Raw genomic sequence first — 20,718 nt, 5'->3', positions numbered from 1 at the left:
GTACATATACAATGGGAGGCTGATCGATACCCGGGTACGGTCAAGGGATGGCTCCCTATTGATCAACCATGTAATGTATGCCGATGCTCTGGTGAATCCTGCTCACTCAGAGGAGGACTTGGAGGAACTGCTGCTGAACCTGGAGCTTGGCACTAAGAGGTGGGGCCTTACCATCAGCCAAATCAAATCTAAGCACCTGGCTGGGTATTTTGTACCATCGGACAATACACCCCCACAACTCACAATTTCTGATGCGCTAGTTGTGGAGAGATTGGAGATATTCCCATACCTGGCCAGTGTGCTCATGACCAGCTCCGGTTTAACACCAGAGCTCTCACTCCAAATCAGTTGAGCGCCATTATCTTTTCATCAGCTGCACTACACTGTGTGGAAGCTACCTGGTCTCTCGCTCCGCATGAAGCTCCAGGTCTTCTCGGCCACGGTAATCCTCTACCTTCTGTACGCTTGCGAAACGTGCACCCACCTAATGGAACATCTTCGCCGATTGGAAACATTTAGGCTGGCCTTCTAACGATCCACCCTGGGTTTAACCATATGTGTGTGTGTGTGCGTCTAAGTCGATGTGTTTCTATGTGTGTGGGTCGATGTCTGTGTGTAAGTCCATGTGTGTGACTGCCTTTTTAGCCCGGGCAATGGCGGGTACTTCCCGCTAGAATTTAATACTTTTTTGGTGTTCTTGTACTCTCGTGCTGATCATTTGTCCTTTTTGTCCAACATAGCATTTGCCACACGTGCAATTAATCCGGTACACACCTTCTGTTGACAGCATCGATAATACATCTTTCGTACAAGATATTAATTTATGTATTATATGTACTATGCCAAATATGATTCAGATGCTTTTTTTTCTACAACTATCTGGCTAGTTTACCAATCACTCCTGCAATGTACGGTATTTTAATAGTTTTAATTACTTGGTCAGATTCGACGGGCATGTTATTTGATTTGATTTGCCATTCAGTGCCCTGTTGACTTGTGTATCATTGTAACCGTTCAATTGCAGAGCTTCTTTAACATGGTTAATTTCACTTCCTCGACTGTCACCATTTGACACTTTCTTAGCCCGATGTCTGAGTATCTTGATGAGATAATTTCTGTGCAGGATGATGGTGGGACTGCATTAATTAAATTAACACTCCAGAGTTTTGCAGTTAAACTTTCACTGATTGTTCAACACTCAGGGGTCATTTAATTATGCACTTGTTTATCAGTCATTAGATTTAACAAACCTAAAATGTGGGAGATCACTACTCCATCGCTACAGCTATTGAGAGAGCCATGCCTTAATCTCGACGCAATGACTCTTGCAGAAGACTGCACAAGAGCAACACCTTAGTACCTTAAATCCAATAAAAGTTGGTTCATGGCAAATCCTGCATTTTTATAGAAACGAATTGAAAAACCATTGCATAGTTAATCATACATCTACTGGCACAGTGCAACTGCAGATCAAGTGTAATGCCTTCACTATTACAGGGGTCACCTTGCAGGGTTGAGAATAGATCACTATTCCATCACCGACGAGACATCTGGTAAATGCATTACCAATTTGCAGCATTAAAAACATTCTTTGCAAGATTGTGCCATGTCCGTCCAGTGCTCGCTGAGCAGAATTGGCTTCCGGTTGCCCAACGAATACACTAGAATGTCGCACTCATTACACACAAGGTGCTTGCCACAAATGTACCACAAAACCTAGCTGATCTCATCAAGGAGGATAAACGATGACGAAAAATGAGGTCCTCCTTGCAGCAGTTTTGGCTAACCATTGAACAAAGACGGTCACTGTATCATGCGGCACTTTTAGACGAGCTTCTGCGGATGTCTGGGAACGCTCTTCATTCCTATGTTAGGAAGCCACTGCAGCTATACACTTTTAAAGATAAATTGAAAACGAATTTCTTTAGACCAGATGTTTCTGTTTAGTTTGTTGTCCTTGCCCCGCGCCTCTGATTAGCAGTTGGCTACGTACGGTGTGAAAGAAACTCACCATACACACAGACACGTGTTTAATACCGAGTATACTGTACGACTAAGTGCACACGGTAGCAAGAGCGCACTTTATGAATGGAATCAGTCATTATTCACGAATGTGGGTAATTAAGTAAACAGCCAAAGAGTGTAGAAGCAGTGGCAAAGATGGCTAGGCACCACACTGCTCTACGACCCGGGCGCACATGAGTTCAATCCTGGCCATGGCCACAACAATATACAATGGCGAGCGATGTCAGGGCTTGTTGCCCGCTGCCTTTACCGACCCGCACCGAGCACCCGTGGTGGCATGTGGTTAAACAACCCCCATGCTGGGGAGGCCTTCATGCAGCAGTGGATTGGCCATGGGATGTACAGTATTATTACTTTTTCGCAAATAGCCATTGTAACCGTTCATTTGCAGCGCTTCTTTAACATGTTTAATTTCACTTCTCAGATAACTGATAAACTCGACCGATGTTTGTAAAAACAAAACATCCGAGTCAGATTTGGCACGGTACATAAAATACAGAATTTTATATCTGTTACAAAATATGTATTGCTGAAGCTGTGCACATGATTAACTGCACGTGTTGTAAATGTTGTTTGGCAAACAGAACGAATGATCAGCACAAGACTAAAAGAACATCAGAAAAATATTACATTCTCCCAAATGCAACTGTCAGCAGTAGCAGAACACGCGTGCTAACAAGGACACTCAATTCATTTTGATGTTGAAGTTTTGTGCAAAACTAGCTACTACTGGCCAAGACGAATTAGATTATCTATTGAAACTTAAAGAAATCAAACTTACTTTAACCGTCCGGATAGCTACCGTCTTAATAATACATTATTTAAATGTATGCCTACAAAGGGCAGCATACTTCAATAGGGATTATCGTTGGTAGGACTATTTTAATAAACACTAGACAGGAAGGACAAGTTCAAAGGGCTCGCATAATGCACATGCATAATGTACGTTGCCTCAGTAATCCCCCCCCCCTCCCCACATTGTGCAAGAGCACAGAAGGGTGGTCAACACAACTACGCCTCTATATAAGGAACGAAAAAGTAAGACTTCACAAATCTGGCTGTCGCCTGATGAAGCTAGTTGTAATTACTGGCGAAACGTCGTACTCAGATTGTAAATGCTGTGGCTTGGCTCTCCAACACACCTGTGGCTGTTCTAGTGACGAATTGGCATGTTCTGTTTACGTGACAACCCTTACGAGTTGGCTGTGTCGGGTGGTGGCGGGTTTTAGCAACACATATTTACGCGATCTAACCCAAAAAACCTCAATCATGAATAAATAATTAAATGAAAAATGTTAAGTATTTAATTATGCCAATGTATACAATTATCCCAATGTATGTAATTATGAAAATTATTCAAAATTAATAAAATAATCAAACGTGTGTGTTCAAATTCTTTGAGTGTAAGTGTAATGTGATCAATCTTATGTGTGGTTAAATGTGTGTAAAATATTACGTGAAAATGTATGTACATCATCTATGTGTGTGTGCTTGTATCGGAGTATTATTAATGTGTGTGTTAGTTTGTATAAGGGTTAATATGTGTGCGTATGGTTACGTGTATTATTATTATTGGCTCGGCTTCGTGGTCTAGGGGTGTATTCTGTGTGTATGGTTATTAATGATTGATGTGTGTGAAGTGATGCTCGGCTTCGTCGTCTAGTGGCGTATCGTGTATGTGTGACGGTGTGTGTGATGCTTAGCTTTGTTGTCGAGGGGTGTATTGTCAATCGTGATAATGCAATGATTCTCGCCTAAACAATTCCTGATAATGATTCTCGCTTAAACATTTACTGGTTTAGTGTAATTATGTCCGGTCTCAGGATTCAGATCTCGCCACAGATATAGTTCTCATAAGTAAGATAATGATGCATGAACTTAGGAAGGAACCACTCAGACTCTTCTGTGTTAAGAAACTTAAATATACATTTAAAAAACTCTAATATGTGAACAAACTTATGATCGGAATTACCACAACGGTACTCTAGCTTATATCCTACTCATATATCCGTAAATGAAACCCCAATGGTTAGGTTGTTAAACTGAGCAATAGAACAACAGGCTAACTCCTCGTAGTAGCGCGACAATACACGACGATAGAAACGTTCTTAAAAATGACAATATGCATACGGAACCATGCTCAAGAAACATGTGCCCAATTGGTAAGATTATGCAATTAAAATAAATATCCCGAAACAATAGTGTACATGCGAGTGTGTAGGTTTGGCTAATAGATGCTTATCAAAGGGCTAGTGGCCATCAGTGAATTCATTGCTATGATTTTGAAATTAAAAGAAATATCTCAAAAAATAATATTCATGCGAGTGTGTAGATTCATGACGTAGATGCGTATAAATGTTTAGTGTGACATCAATAAATTAATTTGTAAAATTACGTGATGTAAATAAAACGAATGACAAATACTTCTAAACGACCGTATTCATGCAACTCAAGGGACAGAACAATGCTTTTCATGACCAGCTAATTAACTCACCGCCTTGGAATGGTAACCCTTTTCGAAGCAAAAAAAGCTCTAGGAACAATCTTTTTCGTACCGAAATGCGCATTGTATGTGTGTTGGAGGGCAGTCACCATGAGGTATAATAATAATTATAGTGGGCACTATGCACTGCCGGAGCCAGTGGGGGAGGGGGGGGGAGGCGGGTGGGGTGGCCCGTGCACCCCAATGAATCAATCGAAATCCCTAATTTCGATCGCATCGTTGGGGTCTATTAATAATATATCGGCATTTTGCGACCCCAATACCACTGTGTAGCATACTATTACAGTGAGGGAAAAAAGTATTTGACCCCCTGCTGATTTTGTATGTTTGCCCACTGACAAATAAATTATCAGTCTATAAATTTTAATGATAGGTTTATTTGAACAGTGAGAGACAGAATAACAACAACAAAATCCAGAAAAACGCATGTCAAACATGTTATAAATTCTTCTTTGGTTCTTTCGGTAAAGTCACGCAGAATGAGAATAAAATAATAAATTGATAAAATAAAATAACACAATAATATTCTCACGACGTTTCGGCCACAACACCAGCGGCCTTCATCAGGTGAAGGGACGAGACTGTCTGGTAGGACAGCGCTGGAGTGAAAGAGCCACGTTCAGATCACGGCCTTTAAGCTGTGTGAAAGGAACAAAGCGCCTTGACAAAGGAATTAGCATATAATTTAGCATTGAAATGGCTGAATGATTAGCTTGTGACTGGTCACAGAAATAGCTATGTTAAAAGTTAAAGCATACACATCCGCAGAGGCACCCCTTGACAAAACAATTAGCATAGAATTTAGCATTGAAATAGCTGAGTGATTAGCTTGTAACTGGTCACAGAAATAGCTACGTTAAAGTCAGAGCATACACATTCACCGAGGCACTTATTACAAATCAAACAGGATAATTTAGCATTGAAATAGCTAGGCGAATTTAGCATTGAAATAACTGAGTGATTAGCTAGTGACTGGTCACAGAAATGACTATGTTGAACTCAAGGCCTACACATCTGAGCTATTCACAGTACTATATAGTGAACCAATAAAAAACTAAAATATAAATTACCTTAATGTTATCAATAAACTCTATATTCTCCAATCAGCTAAGCTACCAACAATAAGTCGTTATATATCACAATGCTATATGGCGAAAAAATGGGTGGATTCTTACCCTCAACTTTAGCACCATGGATAGCTACGGGCCCCGTTCAGACGGACGAGTTCATCCATGGTCGGAAAAGAGGAGGGGGAGAGAGACAGCTGCGAGGCGCTATTATACTCCATGTTGTAAACCATACCATTAACCGTGGTGTGAGAGGTATTAAGAGTCAATGCTGGCGAAAGAGCTGCGGTCTGAAGGTCATCGTAAAAATACAATTAATTAAGAACAGAAATGGTTTAAAACATCTTTCCAGTGGTTACTAAGCCAGAATCCATCTTCTCGGTTGAAATTGTCTCTGTGCTTGTATATGTGAATGGCCTCATGAACGAATCTCTCATGGTAGCCTGTTGGTTTGCAAAGAACCTCCGTCTTGGAGAAGTCAATGTCATGTGAGCCCACTGAATTATACCAGTGATCTGCCACGGCAGAGGAGTTCGTCCTACCGTGTTTCAAGTCTGCTTTATGTTCGCGGATGCGGTCCGAGATATGTCGTTTGGTTTCTCCAATGTAGCTACTACCACAGAGGCACTTTAGTTTGTAAACGCCCGGGTACTGTATGTCTGGAACAGCATCTTTTACAGATGGAACTTAATCAGTGATATTATGTACTGTGTTGAATCGGACCTGGATCTTGTGTTTATTCAGGATTTTGGAGATATTTTTAGTGACCCCTGTAATGTAGAGTAAGGTAATCATTGCAGTCACGAAAGCTTTAAATCGAAATTTAACCGCCTCTATGGGGAGGGATTCCACACATCCTTAAGATCATTCAACAGACTCCGGGATAAGAAGGCTCAACTAATCGAGTCTCTCACCTTTCTGAAGAGATGCCGCGACTCTAAGATAATACCAACCGCATTTACACTAACCTCTGCTGTTGCAACTTCTCTCAATGCAAAACGAATTCTAGCTAGAACTAGCTTCACTCTGATCTCAGAAAAAATCAGACTTACACGCACCGAACTCGATCAGTTAGACAAGACACTCTACAAATCACACTTAAAATTGACAGCAACAATGTCTACATCGGATTGGGAACATGTAGACAATATGACTACCTCTTCCGCTGCCACTATGTCGACCAAATGTAGGGACAATTTGATTTCCAAATTCAATCACCTCTCCAGCAAAAAATCGGATCCACACACCGAAAATATAGATGTCAACAAAGTCGTAATTAATCGCAGTAACAGTTCCATTTCTGATGGTCTGAAATCCGTTTTAGCTAAAGGTCTAAACTTTGCTGTCACACCGAGACACTTACCGGTTAATGATATCATTGCCCATGTCGACGTTGCACTCAAGGGCTTGAGTCACATCTCTGCAGACGTAGCAAGATCTGAAATCGCTGCAACCCTCAAAAACGCTAAGTTGCCACCCAGCAACATCAGCAAAGACGAACGTTTTGAATTATCTCAATTAAAAAAGAGGGATGATATTGTCGTCCTCTCAGCCGACAAAGGCAATGCCACTGTCATCATGGACAAAACAGAATATAACAACAAAATTCAAGAACTACTCAACGATGGCAGCTATACAAAAATAAAAAGAGATCCCACCAACAGCCTGGTCACCAAAACGAACAAAATCATCTCTGATTCAACAGCATTAATTGATGAGATCAAACAGTTCTCGTTGAAACCCTCTGCTGCCAGACCACCAAGATGATATGGCCTTCCAAAGATACACAAAGAAGATACACCCCTTCGTCCCATCATCTCTACTATCAACTCCCCTACCTACAAACTGGCACGTTTTCTTGCTGATATACTGCGACCTTTCACTGGAAAAACCACCTCTGCGGTACTAAATTCTACTCACCTGGTATCGACAATCAAAGGCATTTCCCTGTCCCCAGACGACCTGCTTGTCAGTTTTGATGTGGTGTCCTTGTTCACCAAAGTCCCGGTACCTGACACCATCGCTATCATTGAAGACCTGGTTCATCAAGGACTGCATACTGATGTACCCCCCCTGGTAAGACATTGCTTAACCAACACATACTTCACCTGGAATGGAACTTTCTGCAAAGCAACTGAGGGCACCCCAATGGGCTCCCCCCTATCTCCGGTTGTAGCCAACGTATTCATGGAAAAATTTGAAACTGACGCCATCCAGACTGCCACTCTAAGCCCGACCTTATAGAAGAGGTACGTTGATGACACCTTTGTCATCTGGCCACATGGCCAGCCTGCTCTAGACCAATTCCGCGACCACATCAATTCCATACACCCAGCCATCAGATTTACCATGGAGGTCGAAAAAGATGGCAAACTGCCCTTTTTGGATGTCTTAATTAAAAGGAGACATGATGGTTCAATGAGCCACTCTGTCTACAGGAAAGCTACCCATACAGATGCTTACTTGAAACCGGATTCCCACCACCATCCATCCCAGAAGAACTCCCTCATCAAGACTCAGTCTATACCATAGAGCCCAATGCATTTCCGACCAGGAACACATTACCAGTGAACTCAAGCACGTACACCAGGCTCTCAGGGCTAATGGATACTCCGACTACACAATCCGCAAAGCCATCACTCCAGTCATGAAGAAGGATCCTCTTGTGGAGCTACTCAAAACCATCACCTTACCCTACATTGCAGGGGTCACTAAAAAGATCTCCAAAATCCTGAATAAACACAAGATCCAGGTCCGATTCAACACAGTACATAAAATCCGTGATTTAGTTCCATCTGTAAAAGATGCTGTTCCAGACATACAGTACCTGGGCGTTTACAAACTAAAGTGCCTCTGTGGTAGTAGCTACATTGGAGAAACCAAACGACATATCTCGGACCGCATCCGCGAACATAAAGCAGACTTGAAACACGGTAGGACGAACTCCTCTGCCGTGGCAGATCACTGGTATAATTCAGTGGGCTCACATGACATTGACTTCTCCAAGACGGAGGTTCTTTGCAAACCAACCGGCTACCATGAGAGATTCGTTCATGAGGCCATTCACATATACAAGCACAGAGACAGTTTCAACCGAGAAGATGGATTCTGGCTTAGTAACCACTGGAAAGATGTTTTAAACCATTTCTGTTCTTAATTAATTGTATTTTTACGATGACCTTCAGACCGCAGCTCTTTCGCCAGCATTGACTCTTAATACCTCTCACACCACGGTTAATGGTATGGTTTACAACATGGAGTATAATAGCGCCTCGCAGCTGTCTCTCTCCCCCTCCTCTGTTCCGACCATGGATGAACTCGTCCGTCTGAACGGGGCCCATAGCTATCCGTGGTGCTAAAGTTGAGGGTAAGAATCCACCCATTTTTTCGCCATGTAGCATTGTGATATATAACGACTTATTGTTGGTAGCTTAGCTGATTGGAGAATATAGAGTTTATTGATAACATTAAGGTAATTTATATTTTAGTTTTTTATTGGTTCACTATATAGTACTGTGAATAGCTCAGATGTGTAGGCCTTGAGTTCAACATAGTCATTTCTGTGACCAGTCACTAGCTAATCACTCAGTTATTTCAATGCTAAATTCGCCTAGTTATTTCAATGCTAAATTCTCCTGTTTGATTTGTACTAAGTGCCTCGGTGAATGTGTATGCTCTGACTTTAACGTAGCTATTTCTGTGACCAGTTACAAGCTAATCACTCAGCTATTTCAATGCTAAATTCTATGCTAATTCCTTTGTCAAGGGGTGCCTCTGCGGATGTGTATGCTTTAACTTAGCTATTTCAATGCTAAATTCTATGCCAATTCCTTTATCAAGGGGTGCCTCTGCGGATGTGTATGCTTTAAATTTTAACATAGATATTTCTGTGACCAGTCACAAGCTAATCATTCAGCCATTTCAATGCTAAATTATATGCTAATTCCTTTGTCAAGGCGCTTTGTTCCTCTCACACAGCTTAAAGGCCGTGATCTGAACGTGGCTCTTTCACTCCAGCGCTGTCCTACCAGACAGTCTCGTCCCTTCACCTTATGAAGGCCGCTTGTGTTGTGGTCGAAACGTCGTGAGAATATTATTGTGTTATTTTATTTTATCAATTTATTATTTTATTCTCATTCTACGTGACTTTACCGAAAGAACCAAAGAAGTTGAATCATTGCAGTCACGAAAGCTTTAAATCAAAATGTTATAAATTGATTTGCATTTTAATGAGGGAAATAAGAATTTGACCCCTCTGCAAAACATGACTTAGTCCTTGATGGCTAAACCCTTGTTGGCAATCACAGAGGTCAGACGTTTCTTGTAGTTGGCCACCAGGTTTGCACACATCTCAGGAGGGATTTTGTCCCACTCCTCTTTGCAGATCTTCTCCAAGTCATTAAGTTTTCGAGGCGGACGTTTGGCAACTCGAACCTTCAGCTCACTCCACAGATTTTCTATGAGATTAAGGTCTGGAGACTGGCTAGGCCACTCCAGGACCTTAATGTGCTTCTTCTTAAGCCACTCTTTTGTTGCCTTGGCCGTGTGTTTTGGGTCATTGTCATGCTGGAATACCCATCCACGACCCATTTTCAATGCCCTGGCTGAGGGAAGGAGGTTCTCACCCGAGATTTGACGGTACATGGCCCCGTCCATCGTCCCTTTGATGCGGTGAAGTTGTCCTGTCCCCTTAGGAGAAAAACACCCCCAAAGCATAATGTTTCCACCTCCATGTTTGACGGTGGGGATGGTGTTCTTGGCGTCATAGGCAGCATTCCTTCTCCTTCAAACACGGCGAGTTGAGTTGATGCCAAAGAGCTCCATTTTAGTCTCATCCGACCACAACACTTTCATCCAGTTGTCCTCTGAATCATTCAGATGTTCATTTTCAAACTTCAGACGGGCATGTATATGTGCTTTCTTGAGCAGGGGGACATTTCAGGTGCTGCAGGATTTCAGTCCTTCATGGCGTAGTATGTTACCAATTGTTTTCTTGGTGATTATGGTCCCAGCTGCCTTAAGATCATTGACAAGATCCTCCCGTGAAATTCTGGGCTGATTCCTCACCGTTCTCATGATCATTGCAACTCCACGAGGTGAGATCTTGCATGGAGCCCCAGGCCGAGGCATATTGACAGTTATTTTGTGTTTCTTCCATTTGCGAATAATAGCACCAACTGTTGTCACCTTCTCACCAAGTTCCTTGACAATGGTCTTGTAGCCTATTCCAGCCTTGTGTAGGTCTACAGTCTTTTCCATGATATCCTTGGAGAGCTTTTTGGTGTTGGCCATGGTGGAGAGTTCGGAATCTGATTAATTGATTGCTTCTGTAGACAGGTGCCTTTTATACAGGAAACAGATTAGGAGTACTCCTTTTAAGAGTGTGCTCCTAATCTCAGCTCATTAAATATATAAAAGACACCTGGGAGCCAGATATCTTTCCGATTGAGAGGGGGTCAAATACTTATTTCCCTCATTAAAATGCAAATCAATTTATAACATTTTGTTGTTATTTTACCCTATCCCAGAGGCCTCTGGGATAGGGTAGCGGTAGACGGTGGGTCCTCACCACTGGATACGCTAAGCTTTAGCCCTCAGAAGGGCTGGAAGGCTAGTCCAGGGTCCTAGATAGTCTTCAGGCTGGGCTTCGGTCTTCGTGTAGGGAGTGAACTCCCTGAGCTCTGCGCGGTCACCCTTATACTCGTTTGTGGCCAGGTATAACCAGTCCCGCATTCTCACGTGGAACTGTCTGACTGGTTCTCCCCAAACTGCCTACGATCCACTTCACCTCGTCTGACCCCAACCGTTATGTACACCAAGGTAACCCTGCACTGCCCCCTCGATACCTGGTGGAAATGCAGGTTACGGAACAGTGCGTAGTTAACACCTCTACATATATAAGGAAATCTATTAAAAAGGCAATATCACTCTTAATATAAATTCTTGGAAAAGGCATATATACAACATCACTCTCATCATCGCCGTATCGTTGTCACGGTATCACGTCTGTATCGTTATCATAGTATCATCATTGCCGTATCGTTGTCACGGTATCATCATCGCCGTATCGCTGTCACGGTATCATCATCGACGTATTGTTTTCACGGTTTCACTGCTGCATCGTTATCATGGTATCATAATTTCCGTATCCTTGTCATGGTATCATCATCGCCGTATCATCATCACAATATCATCATTGCTGTATTGTTGTCACGGTTTTCATAATCACTGTATCGTCACGGATTCATCATCATTACCATTCCATCGTCATGGTATCATTGACATATCATTGTCCCGGTGTCATCGCCATCTCGTCATCACAGTACATCATAGCTGGATCGTCGTCACGGTATCATCATCACCATGTTGTCATGGCGCTATGATCAGCTCTGTATTGTTTTCACAGTATCATTATCGCCATATCGTCGTCACGGTATCATAATCGTTATTACCTTATCATCATCATCGCCATATTTTCGTCACAGTATCATTATCGCAGCATAGTCATGGTATTATCATTGCCAAATTGTAGTCCTTGTATCATCATTGCCGAATCGTCATCACGGTATTAGCATCGCCATATTGTCGTCACGGTATCACTATTGCCGTATCATCATCACAATATCATCATCATCGCTGTATCATCGTCACGGAATCATCATTGCCATATCGCCGTCACAGTATCATCATCGCTGTATCATCATTGCGCTATGATCATATCCATATCGTCGTCACAGTATCTTCATCGCTGTATCATCACGGTATCATCATTGCCGCATCTTTGTCGCCGTATCATTATCACGGTATCATCATCGCCGTATAGTCACGGTATCATCATCGCCATATTTGTCGTCCCGGTATTATCATTGCCGAATCGTCATCACAATATTATCATCGCCGTATTGTCTTCATGCTATCAACATCGCCGTATGATTCCCATGGTATCATCATTGCCGTATCTTTGTTACGGTACCATCATCGCCGTACCGTAGTCGCATTATCATTATCGCTGTATCATTGTTGTCGTGGTGAACCCTAGCCGTAGCTGCCCCACACGGTGATGAGGAAGAGGCTGCCGGGATGCAATCATCACCCCACTTGATGATGAGGATGGAGGTGCCCATCTCCGTCACCGGGTAAGTGACGTTGTAGATGAGGTTGCCCCTGTGCTTCATGGTGTGCGGGGTCCGTTCACCCGCATCATCAGCATGTCGGTGCCTGTTGGAAGCGGTGGGGTGGGGAAGAGTGGTGGTGCAGTGGTTAGCGTGCTGAGAAACAAACCCAACGACCTGATACTCCGATATCTGAGCCGGACCTGTGCCTTCCCTAGGTTGACTCATTCTTAAATTAGTACCTGGTGTGGTGTGTAAAGCATCAGCCCTGTCGAGAAAAAGGCGGCTGAGCATGGTGCTGGCCACCCACCCTGTCCCCTATCGACCTTTTTAGGTGATCACGAACAGAATTTAGCAATCTTTGAAATAGCGTGATCAACCGGACTATGCGTTAATTGTGTTTTGACCGACCGTTTGTGTTGCTTTATATGGTTTCCAAAATTTTGCTAAACCCTGTTTGTCTGGTATGCTTCTCTCTCTGTTTCCCCTGTTGTATCTGTGGTAGTTCCCCCTACTTGGGTGTCTGTATATACATCTGAGGTTATGTGTTTCCCCTCTCTCGTAAATTTAGCTCTTCTGTACCTGATGATGGCTGCTTGTGTTGCAACCGAAATATCGTACGCTATTATGTTATTTTATTATTTCTTATTTATACGTGACTTTACCGAAAAAACCAAAGAGTAATTCCTGCAGTCACGAAAGCTTTAAATCAAGTCTGAACCACCTTTTCGGGGAGGTATGAGGTCTGTGTCTTTGTGTTGTCTCTGCTTTTGTATCTGCAGTTGTGTCTTGGCTTGGATTTGTGACTCTGTGCTATCTCTACCTGTGTGTGGGCCTTGTTGCTTCTGAGTGGGCGCTGCCGCGCCCCACTTTGCTCCATGCACACCTCATGCTAATTTTGTCCCATTGTCTCTCAGCCTTACCTTCTCTGCCTATTTAAGGCGACTTCACTGTGTGCTTGTCTCTGTGCTGGTTCGTTCTACTTGGATGTCTGTGTGTGTGTGTGTGCGGTCTGTATTTTGAGTTTCATACCTAACTTGCAATTTAGCAATCTTGGAAATAGCGTGATTAACTGGACTATGCGTTAATTGTGTTTTGACCGACCGTCTGTGTTGCTTTATATGGTTTACAAAATTTTGCTAAACCCTGTTTGTCTGGTATGCTTCTCTCTCTGTGTCCCCTGTTGTATCTGTGTTAGTTCCCCCTGCTTGGGTATCTGTATATACATCTGAGGTTATGTGTTTCCCCTCTCTCGTAAATTTAGCTCTTCTGTACCTGATGATGGCTGCTTGTGTTGCAACCGAAACGTCGTACGCTATTATGTTATTTTATTATTTCTTATTTATACGTGACTTTACCGAAAAAACCAAAGAGTAATTCCTGCAGTCACGAAAGCTTTAAATCAAGTCTGAACCACCTTTTCGGGGAGGTATGAGGTCTGTGTCTTTGTGTTGTCTCTGCTTTTGTATCTGCAGTTGTGTCTTGGCTTGGATTTGTGACTCTGTGCTATCTCTACCTGTGTGTGGGCCTTGTTGCTTCTGAGTGGGCGCTGCCGCGCCCCACTTTGCTCCATGCACACCTCATGCTAATTTTGTCCCATTGTCTCTCAGCCTTACCTTCTCTGCCTATTTAAGGCGACTTCACTGTGTGCTTGTCTCTGTGCTGGTTCGTTCTACTTGGATGTCTGTGTGTGTGTGTGTGCGGTCTGTATTTTGAGTTTCATACCTAACTTGCAATTTAGCAATCTTGGAAATAGCGTGATTAACTGGACTATGCGTTAATTGTGTTTTGACCGACCGTCTGTGTTGCTTTATATGGTTTACAAAATTTTGCTAAACCCTGTTTGTCTGGTATGCTTCTCTCTCTGTGTCCCCTGTTGTATCTGTGTTAGTTCCCCCTGCTTGGGTATCTGTATATACATCTGAGGTTATGTGTTTCCCCTCTCTCGTAAATTTAGCTCTTCTGTACCTGATGATGGCTGCTTGTGTTGCAACCGAAACGTCGTACGCTATTATGTTATTTTATTATTTCTTATTTATACGTTACTTTACCGAAAAAAACAAAGAGTAATTCCTGCAGTCACGAAAGCTTCAAATCCAGTCTGAACCACCTATTCGGGGAGGTATGAGGTCTGTGTCTTTGTGTTATCTCTGCTTTTGTATCTGCCTTTGTGTCTTGGCTTGGATTTGTGGCTCTATGCTATCTCTACCTGTGTGTGGGCCTTGTTGCTTCCGAGTGGGTGCTGCCGCGCCCCACTTTGCTCCATGCACACCTCATGCTAATTTTGTCCCATTGTCTCTCAGCCTTACCTCCTCTGCCTATTTAAGGCGACTTCACTGTGTGCTTGTCTCTCTGCTGGTTCGCTCTACTTGGATGTCTGTTTGTGTGTGTGCGGTCTGTATTTTGAGTTTCATACTTAACTTGCAATTTAGCAAACTTTGAAATAGCGTGATCAACCGGACTATGCGTTAATTGTGTTTTGACCGACCGTCTGTGTTGCTTTATATGGTTTCCAAATTTTTGCTAAACCCTGTTTGTCTGGTATGCTTCTCTCTCTGTGTCCCCTGTTGTATCTGTGTTAGTTCCCCCTGCTTGGGTATCTGTATATACATCTGAGGTTATGTGTTTCCCCTCTCTCGTAAATTTAGCTCTTCTGTACCTGATGATGGCTGCTTGTGTTGCAACCGAAACGTCGTACGCTATTATGTTATTTTATTATTTCTTATTTATACGTGACTTTACCGAAAAAACCAAAGAGTAATTCCTGCAGTCACGAAAGCTTTAAATCAAGTCTGAACCACCTTTTCGGGGAGGTATGAGGTCTGTGTCTTTGTGTTGTCTCTGCTTTTGTATCTGCAGTTGTGTCTTGGCTTGGATTTGTGACTCTGTGCTATCTCTACCTGTGTGTGGGCCTTGTTGCTTCTGAGTGGGCGCTGCCGCGCCCCACTTTGCTCCATGCACACCTCATGCTAATTTTGTCCCATTGTCTCTCAGCCTTACCTTCTCTGCCTATTTAAGGCGACTTCACTGTGTGCTTGTCTCTGTGCTGGTTCGTTCTACTTGGATGTCTGTGTGTGTGTGTGTGCGGTCTGTATTTTGAGTTTCATACCTAACTTGCAATTTAGCAATCTTGGAAATAGCGTGATTAACTGGACTATGCGTTAATTGTGTTTTGACCGACCGTCTGTGTTGCTTTATATGGTTTACAAAATTTTGCTAAACCCTGTTTGTCTGGTATGCTTCTCTCTCTGTGTCCCCTGTTGTATCTGTGTTAGTTCCCCCTGCTTGGGTATCTGTATATACATCTGAGGTTATGTGTTTCCCCTCTCTCGTAAATTTAGCTCTTCTGTACCTGATGATGGCTGCTTGTGTTGCAACCGAAACGTCGTACGCTATTATGTTATTTTATTATTTCTTATTTATACGTTACTTTACCGAAAAAAACAAAGAGTAATTCCTGCAGTCACGAAAGCTTCAAATCCAGTCTGAACCACCTATTCGGGGAGGTATGAGGTCTGTGTCTTTGTGTTATCTCTGCTTTTGTATCTGCCTTTGTGTCTTGGCTTGGATTTGTGGCTCTATGCTATCTCTACCTGTGTGTGGGCCTTGTTGCTTCCGAGTGGGTGCTGCCGCGCCCCACTTTGCTCCATGCACACCTCATGCTAATTTTGTCCCATTGTCTCTCAGCCTTACCTCCTCTGCCTATTTAAGGCGACTTCACTGTGTGCTTGTCTCTCTGCTGGTTCGCTCTACTTGGATGTCTGTTTGTGTGTGTGCGGTCTGTATTTTGAGTTTCATACTTAACTTGCAATTTAGCAAACTTTGAAATAGCGTGATCAACCAGACTATGCGTTAATTGTGTTTTGACCGACCGTCTGTGTTGCTTTATATGGTTTCCAAATTTTTGCTAAACCCTGTTTGTCTGGTATGCTTCTCTCTCTGTGTCCCCTGTTGTATCTGTGTTAGTTCCCCCTGCTTGGGTATCTGTATATACATCTGAGGTTATGTGTTTCCCCTCTCTCGTAAATTTAGCTCTTCTGTACCTGATGATGGCTGCTTGTGTTGCAACCGAAACGTCGTACGCTATTATGTTATTTTATTATTTCTTATTTATACGTGACTTTACCGAAAAAACCAAAGAGTAATTCCTGCAGTCACGAAAGCTTTAAATCAAGTCTGAACCACCTTTTCGGGGAGGTATGAGGTCTGTGTCTTTGTGTTGTCTCTGCTTTTGTATCTGCAGTTGTGTCTTGGCTTGGATTTGTGACTCTGTGCTATCTCTACCTGTGTGTGGGCCTTGTTGCTTCTGAGTGGGCGCTGCCGCGCCCCACTTTGCTCCATGCACACCTCATGCTAATTTTGTCCCATTGTCTCTCAGCCTTACCTTCTCTGCCTATTTAAGGCGACTTCACTGTGTGCTTGTCTCTGTGCTGGTTCGTTCTACTTGGATGTCTGTGTGTGTGTGTGTGCGGTCTGTATTTTGAGTTTCATACCTAACTTGCAATTTAGCAATCTTGGAAATAGCGTGATTAACTGGACTATGCGTTAATTGTGTTTTGACCGACCGTCTGTGTTGCTTTATATGGTTTACAAAATTTTGCTAAACCCTGTTTGTCTGGTATGCTTCTCTCTCTGTGTCCCCTGTTGTATCTGTGTTAGTTCCCCCTGCTTGGGTATCTGTATATACATCTGAGGTTATGTGTTTCCCCTCTCTCGTAAATTTAGCTCTTCTGTACCTGATGATGGCTGCTTGTGTTGCAACCGAAACGTCGTACGCTATTATGTTATTTTATTATTTCTTATTTATACGTTACTTTACCGAAAAAAACAAAGAGTAATTCCTGCAGTCACGAAAGCTTCAAATCCAGTCTGAACCACCTATTCGGGGAGGTATGAGGTCTGTGTCTTTGTGTTATCTTTGCTTGTGTATCTGCCTTTGTGTCTTGGCTTGGATTTGTGGCTCTATGCTATCTCTACCTGTGTGTGGGCCTTGTTGCTTCCGAGTGGGTGCTGCCGCGCCCCACTTTGCTCCATGCACACCTCATGCTAATTTTGTCCCATTGTCTCTCAGCCTTACCTCCTCTGCCTATTTAAGGCGACTTCACTGTGTGCTTGTCTCTCTGCTGGTTCGCTCTACTTGGATGTCTGTTTGTGTGTGTGCGGTCTGTATTTTGAGTTTCATACTTAACTTGCAATTTAGCAAACTTTGAAATAGCGTGATCAACCGGACTATGCGTTAATTGTGTTTTGACCGACCGTCTGTGTTGCTTTATATGGTTTCCAAATTTTTGCTAAACCCTGTTTGTCTGGTATGCTTCTCTCTCTGTGTCCCCTGTTGTATCTGTGTTAGTTCCCCCTGCTTGGGTGTCTGTATATACATCTGAGGTTATGTGTTTCCCCTCTCTCGTAAATTTAGCTCTTCTTTACCTGATGATGGCTGCTTGTGTTGCAACCAAAACGTCGAACGCTATTATGTTATTTTATTATTTCTTATTTATACGTTACTTTACCGAAAAAACCAAAGAGTAATTCTTGCAGTCACGAAAGCTTCAAATCCAGTCTGAACCACGTATTCGGGGAGGTATGAGGTCTGTGTCTTTGTGTTGTCTCTGCTTTTGTATCTGCCTGTGTGTCTTGGCTTGGATTTGTGGCTCTGTGCTATCTCTACCTGTGTGTGGGCCTTGTTGCTTCCGAGTGGGTGCTGCCGCACCCCACTTTGCTCCATGCACACCTCATGCTAATTTTGTCCCATTGTCTCTCAGCCTTACCTTCTCTGCCTATTTAAGGCGACTTCACTGTGTGCTTGTCTCTGTGCTGGTTTGCTTTACTTGGATGTCTGAGTGTGTGTGTGCGGTCTGTATTTTGAGTTTCATACTTAACTTGCAATTTAGCAATCTTTGAAATAGCGTGATCAACCAGACTATGCGTTAATTGTGTTTTGACCGACCGTCTGTGTTACTTTATATGGTTTCCAAAATTTTGCTAAACCCTGTTTGTCTGGTATGCTTCTCTCTCTGTGCCCCTGTTGTATCTGTGTTAGTTCCCCCTACTTGGGTGTCTGTATATACATCTGAGGTTATGTGTTTTCCCTCTCTCGTAAATTTAGCTCTTCTGTACCTGATGATGGCTGCTTGTGTTGCAACCGAAACGTCGTACACTATTCTGTTATTTTATTATTTCTTATTTATACGTGACTTTACCGAAAAAACCAAAGAGAAGAATTTTCCCTGTCTACAGGAGGGCCTTTGTGGTTGGAAGGTGGGGCTGGCATGGTGTGAGCGGGAGGGACATGAATTACTCGGTGTGAAAGGTTGGATTTTGTGACTCACATGTTGGAAAGTGTTGCAGGATACATGTGTGTGTATGACTGTTCTCCCTGGTTTTGCAGTTGACAGAGCTACATGTTATGGGTACAGCTAGCTCCTAGAGCTAGCTGTACCCTAGAGACAATCGCCAAGCCCACTTAAGCACCTCTCCAGAATTGAATTTATGCTGTGAATGCGAGGGTTGGCAGTAGCTCTAATCGGCGGCACACCTCGTGGCAGAGCCACTCACTGCCACCATCACAGTGGAGATTGGTCGACATCTAAGCGTGCCATTGCAGAACCACTGACCAGAGTGTCCACCACACAGTCGTGAATCTCTATGGGATTCGTGCGAGTCGGTGAGTCTCTTTATGAGTCTATTAGTCTATATGTGAGAGTTTGTATAATCACACCCTGTTCCCTTGTGAGTGGAACCTCAAACTCGCACACAAAACCCTCAAACCCCACACACAAACCCCACACACAAAACCCCCAAAACCCCAATACAGAACCCCCAAACCCACCACATGGAACCCCCAAGACAGATGCCCCAAACCCTCTCTACAGCAGGGACGTGCGGTCAGGGAAGGCAGCGAGGCAGAGCCTCACCTGTCATACGCCAATGCAAATAGCGGTTTCGAAAAGTAAAAAAAAAATAGAATAATCTAGTAAAATAAAAAATCTCCAAATTTGCGAAGCTCCACTGCAAATACAAGAAGAGACGAGAGGTGAGGCAGCGACGAGCTCAGCCTCCCCTCTGATTGCGCAACCCCTCAGTAACTGGATTGAGCTCGGACAATAAGCGCGTGCCTGTTACAATCTCAGTATGTCACCAATGTAATGGTTGTAGACCCCTTCATTTCATGTTCTCGCCTTCATGTAACTTATTTCACGTATATGTATGAAGATATCTAGGCTCGCTGGTCTCGTCATGAAACTGCAATGAAAAAGCACCAGGGTAGGCAGCTATCACATCTGCCTCAGTGACGGGGACGTATCTAACACGCCCCCCTCAGTAAGGACACGCCCGCTCAGTGAGGCCACGCCCCCTCCGTAAGGCCATGCCCCCCTCAGTGTCTGAATCAGGCCCTGACACTAGCCAGTGCCTCACCAGCCATTGACCTCACCTCACGTCACTGCACTACAGATTCCCAAACCCTCCACACAGAACTCGTGAACGGAACTCTCCTGGTTGTCCCTCATCTCAACTCCCCCTCTTTTCAACTTTATGCAATTTCCTACTCTGTCACATGCACTTTCACACTCTACATTTCATTCTCACGTTCACTGTCTCACTCTGTCCCTCACATTATCTCTCCCACTTTCACCCTCACCACCACATTCACTCTCATACTCAATCTCTCCCTAAATCACTCTTTCACTCACTCTCACACTCACTCACATTATCTCTCCCACTCACTCGCATACTCACAGTCTCACTCTCATTCTCACACTCACTATCTACTCACACTCACTGTCTCACTCAATCTCTGATTCACTTTCACACTCAACATCACACTCACTCTCGATCTCTCACGCACACTGTTCAATATAACACTCACTAACTCTTACACACACTCACTCTCACTGATACTCACTCTTCCACTCACTCTGACAATCACATTCACAAACTTTTTCACTCAAGTCTCACTCACCAGTTACACCACGAATGGTTGGGGGGACACGTGGCCACTCGTTGAGTGGGA

Source organism: Petromyzon marinus, chromosome 73 (genome assembly GCF_048934315.1).
Source record: "Petromyzon marinus isolate PM22_M1 ecotype Great Lakes invasive population chromosome 73, UKy_Petmar_22M1.pri1.0, whole genome shotgun sequence".
Classification (NCBI taxonomy): domain Eukaryota; kingdom Metazoa; phylum Chordata; class Hyperoartia; order Petromyzontiformes; family Petromyzontidae; genus Petromyzon; species Petromyzon marinus.
Note: the sequence above shows the minus strand (reverse complement) of the source record.